General features: G+C 44.3%; 1 pseudogene; it reads left to right on the top strand.

The window, feature by feature from the left end:
* The first annotated feature begins 2,053 nt into the window (after positions 1–2,053).
* Positions 2,054–3,434, top strand: LOC147882366 (uncharacterized; annotated as a pseudogene).
* Positions 3,435–10,315: the final 6,881 nt, after the last annotated feature.

Raw genomic sequence — 10,315 nt, forward strand, 5'->3', positions numbered from 1 at the left:
AGATTGATTATAGAGATGAGTGCCAGACTAAGCGAATATGCAAATTGAGACTGCAACACACAACTCTAGCAAGAGAGATAAGTGCCAGCCTTAGATTTTAAAAAAACATTAAAATCAAAGCGGAGACTACAACACACAACTCTCATAAAAGAGATGAAAGCTAGTCCCAAATGCAAACATGAATATTAAAACCGAGACTACAGCCTTAGATTAAAAACAAACACTTAAATCAAAGCAGAGACTACAACACACAACTCTCATAAAAGAGATGAGTGCTAGTGTCGAATGCAAACTTGAATATTGAGCCGAGACTGCAACACACAGCTCTCACAAGTGAGATAAGTGTCAGCCTTAGATAAAAGAACAAACATTAAAATCAAAGCAGAGACTACAACACACAACTCTTGTAAAAGACATGAGTGCTAGCCCCGAATACAAACATGAATATTTAAACTGAGATTGCAACACACAACTCTCATAAGAGAGTTGAGTACCAGTCTCGAACATGGGAGATAAGTTTACCTGTGCAAGAGCTAAACTCGGTGCACTGGTAGGCAGGTGGGGGCACTAGTAGGCAGGTAGACAAGAAGCAAATGATAGGAGTATTCGTCCGTATATAGGCTGAAAATGAAGATGCACCTTTTTAATATTACTTTTATTCGTACGAAAAAACTGCGTTACTCGTACAATTACCTAGTTATTCATACGAATAAAAGTATTTTCACAAATACTGCGTTTGAAATTTAAAAAAACGCGTATTTGATCCGTTTTTTCAAATTAAAAAAAATCGAGCGAATTAAGGCAACTTAGATCGCCTTTGGTCGATGATTACTGGTTGGAAATAGGATGAACTGGCTTCCTGCCTAACGACCAGTTGTTGATTCACTTCATTTCCTCCCTATAATGGCCGCTCGGAGGTGATTACCTACACCGTTAATGGAAGGGGTTCTGGACCGTCCGAATAATCTATCATGGCCATGAAAAAGGGCTCAATTCCAAAACCCAAATCCAGTCAGACGGCGTGCATGATTCGACTCTTTCCATCTTGAGGAGCTAGTCTTATGCACCCTAATCTTTTTCTTAGTGTAAGGGGTTGCGCCTATAGTTTTTTTTTAATTTTTCAAAATGTAAGGGAATTGCATGAATCGTAATAGAGAAAGGATATTTTTCAAAAAAAAAGAGATTTCTTTTTTTAATTTGGTGGAAAACCGATACCCAATACTAAAGGCACTAGTGGACCAATAGCGTGCCACATTTAGACTAACTTAACTTTTCATAATGGCAATAGAGAAAGGATATAAATTTTTTTTTTAAATGAGATTTTTTTTTAAAAATTTGGTGGAAAAACCATACCCAAGTACTAAAGGCATTGGTGGGCCACTAGTAGACTAATGGCCTTGTGACATTGTGGTACTTATGGGAAATTCTATGCCAACCTGGCAAGTGGTCCCCTACCTTTTCTTTACATTCTTTTCCCACAAAACAAGGGAGCAATTGAGCTACATGGTTTTGTGGGAAAAAGAGTTTGTGAAGCATTTAAGGGCATAAAATCCACATTTTTACTAACCATTATGACATTCAATGTGGGAAATTTGTTTGTCTCGTGAAAACTCTTTTCCCACCATGTCATTACTTCCTAACTTAATTTTTCATAAGAGCTTGACACCTAGCATATTTGCCCTTTTTCATGCCTCTTTATTGGATCTTTCCATGGAGAAAATAGGGGAAGATGGCGACATTTTAAAGGAACGCACCTCTTTACTAGCCCTTTTACCCTAGATCTAGGCTCAATCCATTGGTCTGTGTAGTCTGTACATGCCCAGCTAAACAAGTGGCGTGCGGCATGTTCGGTAATGAACAAGTGGCGCCTGTGGTCACCTCCTATTGGACACTATGCATCTAAGATGTGCACCAATGGCAAAGCGCCACATGTCAAAAAGATTACATGTGCTAATCATTCGATGCCAGGCAGCCGTCAAATGCCGGAAATAGCATCCCGTGGATTACCTCTAGTATCTATCACAACCCCAGTATCTATCACGCTGCCCCCCTCCTCCAGTACTGCCCTGAAGATGTTCCCCAACAATGGCACCAAGGTCGCCGTCAACCAGCACTCTCTTGCAAATTTGGAGCAGTTGCCTCACGTCTCCTCGCCTTTCGAGGATCCTGAAGCGCTGCGATGCATGGGAAACCGTTTGTTTGCAGACAAGGATTGTGCATGGAATCGCCGAAGGTCTTGCGCCAGCTCTACAGCCTTGCGTCTTCCTCTTCACACAACGACATGGCAGTGCCATCGATGGACTTCCTCAAATCCGGTGGTGACACAGGCGAGGATTTGCAAGTGGACACTATGCACATCCGAGAGATAGTGAGACTAAATTGTTTTAGTTATGATGCAAACGATTCCTCTGGGCTCTGGCTGCTTCCGTCTTTCCTGAACCACTCATGCACACCCAACGCCAGCATGTTGTTTGTTGGCGACGCAGTTATCGTTCATGCAGCTGCTGAAATCCCTGCTGCATCGGAAATTACCACTGCTTACTTCAATCCACTGCTTCCTTTGAAGGTGCGAGAGGAATCTTCCCAACGCTGGGGTTTTTGCTGCACTTGCAAGCGCTGCGTTTTAGAGAGATCTCTGCACGATCGGCTTGAAGTTATAAGCACCCAATTCCAATCCATGTATGAAGAAGCCAACAGGGAGTATTTATCAGCAGTATCTGCACCCAAAGGTACCACCCCTGGAGGTCTCTATCCAGCATGCACGGAGCTCTCCAAGGTCTTCAAAAGGCTGACGAACAAGCTGAACATGTGCAACTTGACAAATCTAGAGAAGAAGTGGGTTCTAGCTGGTTATTCCCCTGCATTCGTTGCAAAATGGTCTCTCTCCTGCGGTTATATGCAGGAATGTACTTGTGTAGATGGAAGTGCTGTTGAAGTCATGGAGGCTATGAGGTCTTGCTGGCCAGGCAGTCCCCGCACTTTATGTTATGTCGTCCAGCTAGTATCCAGAGCAGTCCATTTTGGCACTGCAAAGGCGGTGGATGCTGATTATTTGATGGAGCAAGCCAGAGATGAATGTGTGTCTTTATGGAAAACAGAAACATGATGTCATAGACAAACTGGTGGAAAAATTCTCAGAAAGAGCTCCGATGATCTTCGCTACCCATTGAAGAATGTGATTAAATTTTGGGTGGATGGATGGCCTGCATTTAGCTAGCTGACTTCAGCAAACTCTATGAGTTATTGCTATAGTTCTCAAGTCTTCTGACCAGATTAAGGTTGGTTCACAGGCTTGAAGATTCTAATAACGAACTCCACGTCCTGTACCTCATTTTCTGGGATATCTATACTTCGGGTTCGCTTAATGGGTGCTAAATTTTGATTGGATGGATCTCATGTGCTTCAATAAGCAGCTCTCGTAGTTTGAGTCAGTTTGCCAAAGCGAATGCAGAAAATGCCTTGAGTTTTGAGTTTCCTATGAATTTCAAGCATGATCTCGAGAATGTTTCCATCGAATGTTTTTTTTTTTGAAGTATGGAAATGGAAATAATTGTGTCAAAGTTAATAGAATGGGCTTTTCTTTGTTTCATGTCTACCTGAGCCCTCTTTTGTGGTACAACGCCTGACATTGTGTGTGCAACGTCTGACATATTTTGACTCCATCAAGTTTAATGACCGAAAAGTACACTCTTTAATCCTTTCGGCTCCAACATGTGAGCATTACACATTTGCACACCATGAAAGCGATTCATAACTTGGATCTAGCTTCAAACGACCCACCCTTGCACTTTCCAAAACCTAGGAGAGTAGACTCTCATTGAATGTCTTGCACTAGAGCTTCTCAAATCCTATGACAACACTTGCAAATTCCAGGAAAGCTGTATGTAACAAAGAGGGATGAGCTCAACTTCCGCAGACTAAATTTAAGAACAACTAGTGTGTGTTGACATTCTAAACTTTCAAAATTGTGCAAACCATTCCTAGAGAAGGATGGAATCTTTTCTTGCTTCAACTTGACTGTCCTTGACGATCAAAGTATGGCCAGAATGGGCTGACTGCCGTTGTTTTATATTCCTTAAGATGAAAGTTACAAATGAACGAGGGTGCTTACACCTAATTTTACAAATCCACCATAAAACGACACAGTTGGCCAAGCCTCATACTTCCAAAAACGTTTGACAAAGAGTTGTTCCTGGCCATGGAAGGACGCTTCGGGAAGCAAAGAGCTGTCACCCTAGGGGACATACTTGTCGATACAGCTAAAAAATTTATAGGTTTCATGTACCATTCAATGCTGCTCTTGTATTTGAGTGCCATGCTGTGAAAAATGCCCTTGATCTGCCTGTTTGTCTCATGTCAGGTTTGCTGATCCCATCTTTCCTTCATACAGGGGACTGCCGGGGTGACTGTTGTGCAGGTCACAAAGGCGGCTTCACAAACAAGCCCGCGGCATCTACAGTTGCTAGGAGTGATGAGGAAGAGGCCCCTCCCAATCCCCAGAAGACCAGCGCGAAAACGGCGTCACAGGCAAGGCTGAGTAAGTATTGTGAAAAAGGAGTTTGAGGAGACCTCTAGGCAGCTGATTGATTGCTTTGAGAGAAAGAATCCTTGCTGCAAGACCAAGACCTCATGGAGATCACCAAAGAACATCCGGCTTCACCATGATCACGTTGCCATAGAGTGAAAGAGCGACCAGGGTCTTTCGAGATTGGGAGTGCCATAAATTGCTCCTGCAATCCCCAGCGATAGGCTTTTTTTTGGGCTTCATGCTTTCGCTGTCGCTGCAGTGTTCCTTGTAATCAGCTCTCTTTAGAAACTGTGTTTCGGATGTGACATTCCATTGACAGATTCAACACCAAATGGTAACCCATGTCTGTTACGCTCTAGCCGAGGTAGCATGACCTCGGAAGAATCAGTCGACATTTCCCTTATAGGATCTATCTTTGTAATATATGTGTTTGCGCTTTATGTAAATGATCGGGAGGGATTAATGTCAAGGTCCTAGGTGAGGGTTGATAGCACCAGACTAGATAGATCTGAGACCAAGGGCCTAGTGCAAAGATTGTGCCTAGGGGCAAGGAATTAAATGCATCCCAAGAGAGGGGTGAAATGTTGCATTAGGAAGGCCCTATATGGATGACATGTGGCATCTAGATCTATCTAGGGATTTGGGGTCTGTCAAGGCTAGTGAGAGAAGATAAGGATTTAGTTTTACGTGATTTCGTACACAGCTCTATCTCTCTTGCTTGGGAGTCTTGGCAGAATTGGCTGGGAGGAAAAGAAAGGTGCTACTCCCGTGATATCTGCAGTGAGAAAATCAGAGATAGGTGACAGATAGGTGACAATTGGTATCAGAGCAGAAGGTTGGAGAGGAACGTAACGTAACGTAACATTGAGTGCAGAGAGCGAGTCTCGGGCGATCCTGGCAAGGAAGCAGGGTTACGAAGGGGAAAGGTGTAGAGCGTCGGTGACGACGAATAGTGAAAGAGTAGTTGGACGGTTTGTGACGTCGTGACGCTGCGCTGAGCGGGAGACCTGAATATACCACGCTGAACGGAAGGCGAAGGACTGTCGCAGCCACCCGTCGAATTGCTGGTTTCGAAGATCGATTGACGAAAACCTTAGCAGAAAGGCGGCCACGGGTGGTGTTTAAGGAATTTACAGAAGTCATTCGACGGGGAGCGCAGACTGGTCGTGAACGTTTAAGGATTGAGTTTTTTACGGCACAGAGACGTGAAGCGCAGGCAAAAAAAAAAAAAAAAAATCGTTGACGAAACTTGGTGGAGCGCAAGTCGACGGGCAGACTGCAGCGGAACCATGACGACACCTGGGGGTCTAACGAAGAAATTAGCTGACAGTTGGTTGGCGCGAACGAACCTACGTTCCGTGGGCTGGGAGATTTAACGACAGAATATAGTTGACAGCACGCCGCCATCTGTTTCGCCGTAGCTTTGGCCCTCCAAGCTCACGTAAACAGATCGTAGTTGGGACTTCTTTGGCCACCAGTTCCGCTTATATGCTGTAGCTAGTTGATTGCAAATTGCTCGGGCTGCAAGCTGTGGGATTCGAAGTCCAGGGAGCACTCTATCTATTTTCCTTTTGGTTTTCGTTATTCCTGTTTTGTCGGAAGCAATTAGATTTTCTTGGTCATCAGAGGTCGCAGTTGATGATGCTATGGCAAGAATAAATTATGGTTGAACAGATTATGCCTGTGTGTTTCAGTCGGAGTCAGATTGCAGGAATTTCCCTAGTATAGGGAAAAGCGCCATCTGTGAGATATGCCTGTATTAAATGCTTGATCAGTGTGAATGTGGGATTGCAGGAATTCCCTAGTATAGGGAATTGTGTTCAGAGTGTCAGTACCCTGAATTGTGTCAGCTTGTGATTACAGTGTTCTAGGGGTGTTTTAAAAATTATTTAAAAAAAAAAAAAAAAAAAAGCCCCAAAACAAAACACCTACTGAACTAAATGGAAGCAGAAGAAGGAGCTTCCAGGAGGGACCCTGGTGAATCAGGAGTCCGGCCGACCCAGCAGGGATCGCGCCCAGTAGCTCACACTTTATCTGGCAGGATTGCATTGCTGGAAGATGCCTTGCAATAGTTGTTAGCGCAGCAATTACAAGCCAATGCAGGGCAATCTGAACTTAGGAGAGTGCTACAGAGTATGTCTGCCAGACCTTCTCGAGAAGAGAAGGGAAAGGCTCCAATGGAATTGGAGTCTAGTGTCCATACGGTCGAGCCTAGGAAGGCTAAAGTGCCGAATATTGCGAATTACAGACCGGAAAAGTATTCTGGTCGGATGAACGACCGTAGCTCCGATGTCATTGAGACCTGGTTACACAAATGGGACGAGGCGTTCGCCAATTGTGAGATCAGAAATGACATCAAAAAGATCCGCGAGGCCACCCATATGTTTAGTGAGGCGGCGGATCGGTGGTGGATTAAACAACAAAAAGATGGCATAGCATCCACTACCTGGGAGGGGTTTAAAAGAGAGTTCAGGAAACACTTCTTACCTCCTGACGAGGCATCCCGAGCTTGGGATCAATATAGGAACCTGCGTCAGAGAAATTTATCAGTGGCAGAATACACTGATAAGTTTCGAGAGAGTGTAATGAAGGTTGATGAACCCCTGCCTCAATCAATCCAAGTGAAAGATTTCATATTTGGATTGAATGATCGAATAAAAATGGGAGTTCGGGCTAAGTACGCGAACACGCTAGATGATGCAATAGCTATAGCCCTGAACTACGAGGATGCCAAGGGCAGCAAGCCAAGTGGGTTTGCACAGGTCGGAACCCAGTATGGGTATCCGAAGAAGTCTGGGTTTAAGAAGAAGTGGGCTAGTAGAGGGAGTGGTTCGCAGCCTAGTGGTCAAGCCAAGCAGGCGAGACCGGCTGAAACTCCTAAACCAAGTACCACCATTGGAGTGAAGAGGAAAGTAACTCCAATGGCAGCCCGAGCTTGGTCTAAGTCTCCCTTGAACCCAGAACAAAGGGAAAAGGCGAGGAGAGAAGGCTTATGCTTTGGTTGCCTTCAACCTCATCAGTGGAGAGATTGTCCACGTAACAAAGATCGTCGGATGGCTGAGATGGTGATCTCAGAGTGCGACGTGGAGATGCAGGGAAGTCCCAGAGCGGAAGAGATGCAGATTCAGCTAGCGGGATCTTCTCAGAGGTTAGTACCTTGTTTGTTCTGTGTGTCTGTTACTAAGTTAGTGACGAGTGCACCTGATAACATCCTATCTAAGCCCACAGCAACGGGGTATACAGCCTTCAATGATACGGAGTTAATCAAAATGAAAGGGCAAGTGGCCAGTCATGATGTCATTGTGTTGTTTGACTCAGTGTCAACTCACAATGTGATAAACTCCAAGCTCGTGAAGAGGCTGAAATTAAAGACAAGTCCATCTGACTATGCGTATACAGTTAGGATGGCTGATGGAAGTTCAACTGAAGTATGGGACCAAAGGGTTACCCAGTTGGAGCTTCGGATTCAGGACTATGCTGAGAAGCTTGATTTTGAAATAACCAAGCTTGCTCATGCGAATATAGCCCTGGGAATGGCGTGGCATTCTAGGAAGAATCCAGCCATTGATTGGAAAAAGCACGTATATCAATTCAAGATGAATGATGTGCTTTATGTCTTGCGAGGTGAAAGAGATATACCTCAGGGACCGTTGGTTTCCGTGATGGAAATCAGAAAGGCTCAAGTAGAGTTTTTATACCTTTGCACAGCATCGGTAGAGTCGGTGGATGAGTCTTCGGCTAGCATTGATGTTACGCAAAGTGGTGAGATGGCCAAGCTGGCTAATCTTATAACAAAGGAGTTCTCTGAATGCTTCAGGGATGAACTACCTTATGGGTTACCTCCAGAGCGGAAAGTTCAGCATAAGATTGAACTGATCCCGGGGGCAGAACCTGTAAATAGACCTCCCTATAGAATGAGTTTTACTGAAGAAGCGGAGGTGCGTAGGCAACTGGAAGAATACCTCAAGTTGGGGCAGATTCAACCAAGTTTCTCACCTTTTGCTTCACCAGTGATATTAAAGAGGAAAAAGGATGATACGTTTCGCCTCTGTATAGATTACAGAGCATTAAATAATATCACTGTTAAGCACAGGTATCCGATGGCTCGGATTGATGATTTGCTAGATGCATTACATGGAGCCGTGATCTTCAGCAAGATAGATCTTAAGTGCGGCTATCATCAGATCCGGATTAGAGCCGAGGATGTGCATAAAACCGCTTTTAGAAGCAGGTTTAGTCATTATGAGTTTTTGGTAATGCCCTTCGGACTTACCAATGCTCCAGCGACCTTCGTCATGCTTATGAACGATTTACTACGTCCGTATATCGGAAAGTTCGTAGTACATTTTATTGACGATATCTTGATATTCAGTAAAAGTGTTACTGAGCATTGTGAACACTTAAGGATAGTGTTCAGTACTTTGAGGAAAGCCAGTCTTTATGTGAATAAAAAGAAAACTATACTGTGTATGGTTAGGCTTGAGTACTTAGGGTTCATAATTACTCCACAGGGGGTAGAAATGGATCCGAAGAAAGTGGCTGCGATACTAACTTGGCCAATCCCTCAGAGTCTGACCGCGTTGCGATCATTCTTGGGATTTGTCCAGTTTTATAGAAGGCATATCAAAGGATATTCCGAAATAGTATCGCCCTTGACTGATCTGACCTCCGATAAAGTACCTTTTATTTGGGGACAGAATCAACAAGAAAGTTTTAACACCATAAAACAAGCTGTGGTCTCAGGACCGGTGTTAAAAATAGTTGATCCCCAGAAACCATTGTTCCTAGAAACCGATGCAAGTGGCATTGCGGTAGGAGCAGTCCTCCTTCAAGAGGGAAGGCCAGTAGCCTTTGAAAGCAAGAAGCTTTCTCCCTCTCAAAGGAATTGGCCAACTCATGAATTAGAGTTGTATGCTGTTATCCATGCTTTGAAAACATGGAGGCATTATCTGTATGGTTCAGAGTTTTATGTGGATGTGGATCATGATACTCTGAAACATTTCTGTAAACAGCCTGACTTGAGGGGCCGCCAAGCTAGGTGGGCAGAGCTCATGCAGGAGTTTAATCTAACGATTCGGTACCGAAGAGGAAAAGACAATAAGGTTGCTGATGCGTTGTCTCGCATTATGCACAACCTGAGTTTCACGGTATTAGAGAGTGCTCTAATGACCGAGATCAGAGAAACTCAGAAGGTGGACGAGTTTGTCCAGAGCTTATGGCCTAAGGCTCATGTGTTAAAACCCGGGGAAAATGAAAAGGATGACCTGGCATCCAGAAAAGGCCAAACTTATGCAAGATATGCCATAAGGGATGGTATGCTAGTTAGAAATGGCAAGGTTGTAGTACCTGGTCAGAATGATCTCAGGCAGAGAGTCATTCGACAATGCCATGATAGCCCGTGTGCGGGACATCCAGGAGTCGAGAAGACATATGATCTCGTGAAGCGAGATTTCTTTTGGCCAAAGATGAAAAAGCATATTCATGAGTATGTGACACGGTGTTTCTCGTGTCAGGTAAGTAAGGCCGAGCGGGTGAAGCCACCCGGACTTTTACAGCCCTTGGAAATACCACTAAGTAAGTGGGAGAGCATTTCCATGGATTTTATTGTAGGACTACCTGCAACACAAGGAGGGTATAATTCTATCCTTGTGGTGGTTGATCGTCTAACCAAGATGGCTCACTTCATTCCGACTAGAGAGTCTGTTAGTGCCCCGCAAGTAGCGGATTTGTTTATTAGACATATATTTCGTCTGCATGGATTGCCTAGATCCATAGTGTCAGACAGAG

Source organism: Dipteris shenzhenensis, chromosome 29 (genome assembly GCF_047967505.1).
Source record: "Dipteris shenzhenensis isolate YYH24624 ecotype China chromosome 29, Dip_SZ_1.0, whole genome shotgun sequence".
Lineage (NCBI taxonomy): Eukaryota > Viridiplantae > Streptophyta > Polypodiopsida > Gleicheniales > Dipteridaceae > Dipteris > Dipteris shenzhenensis.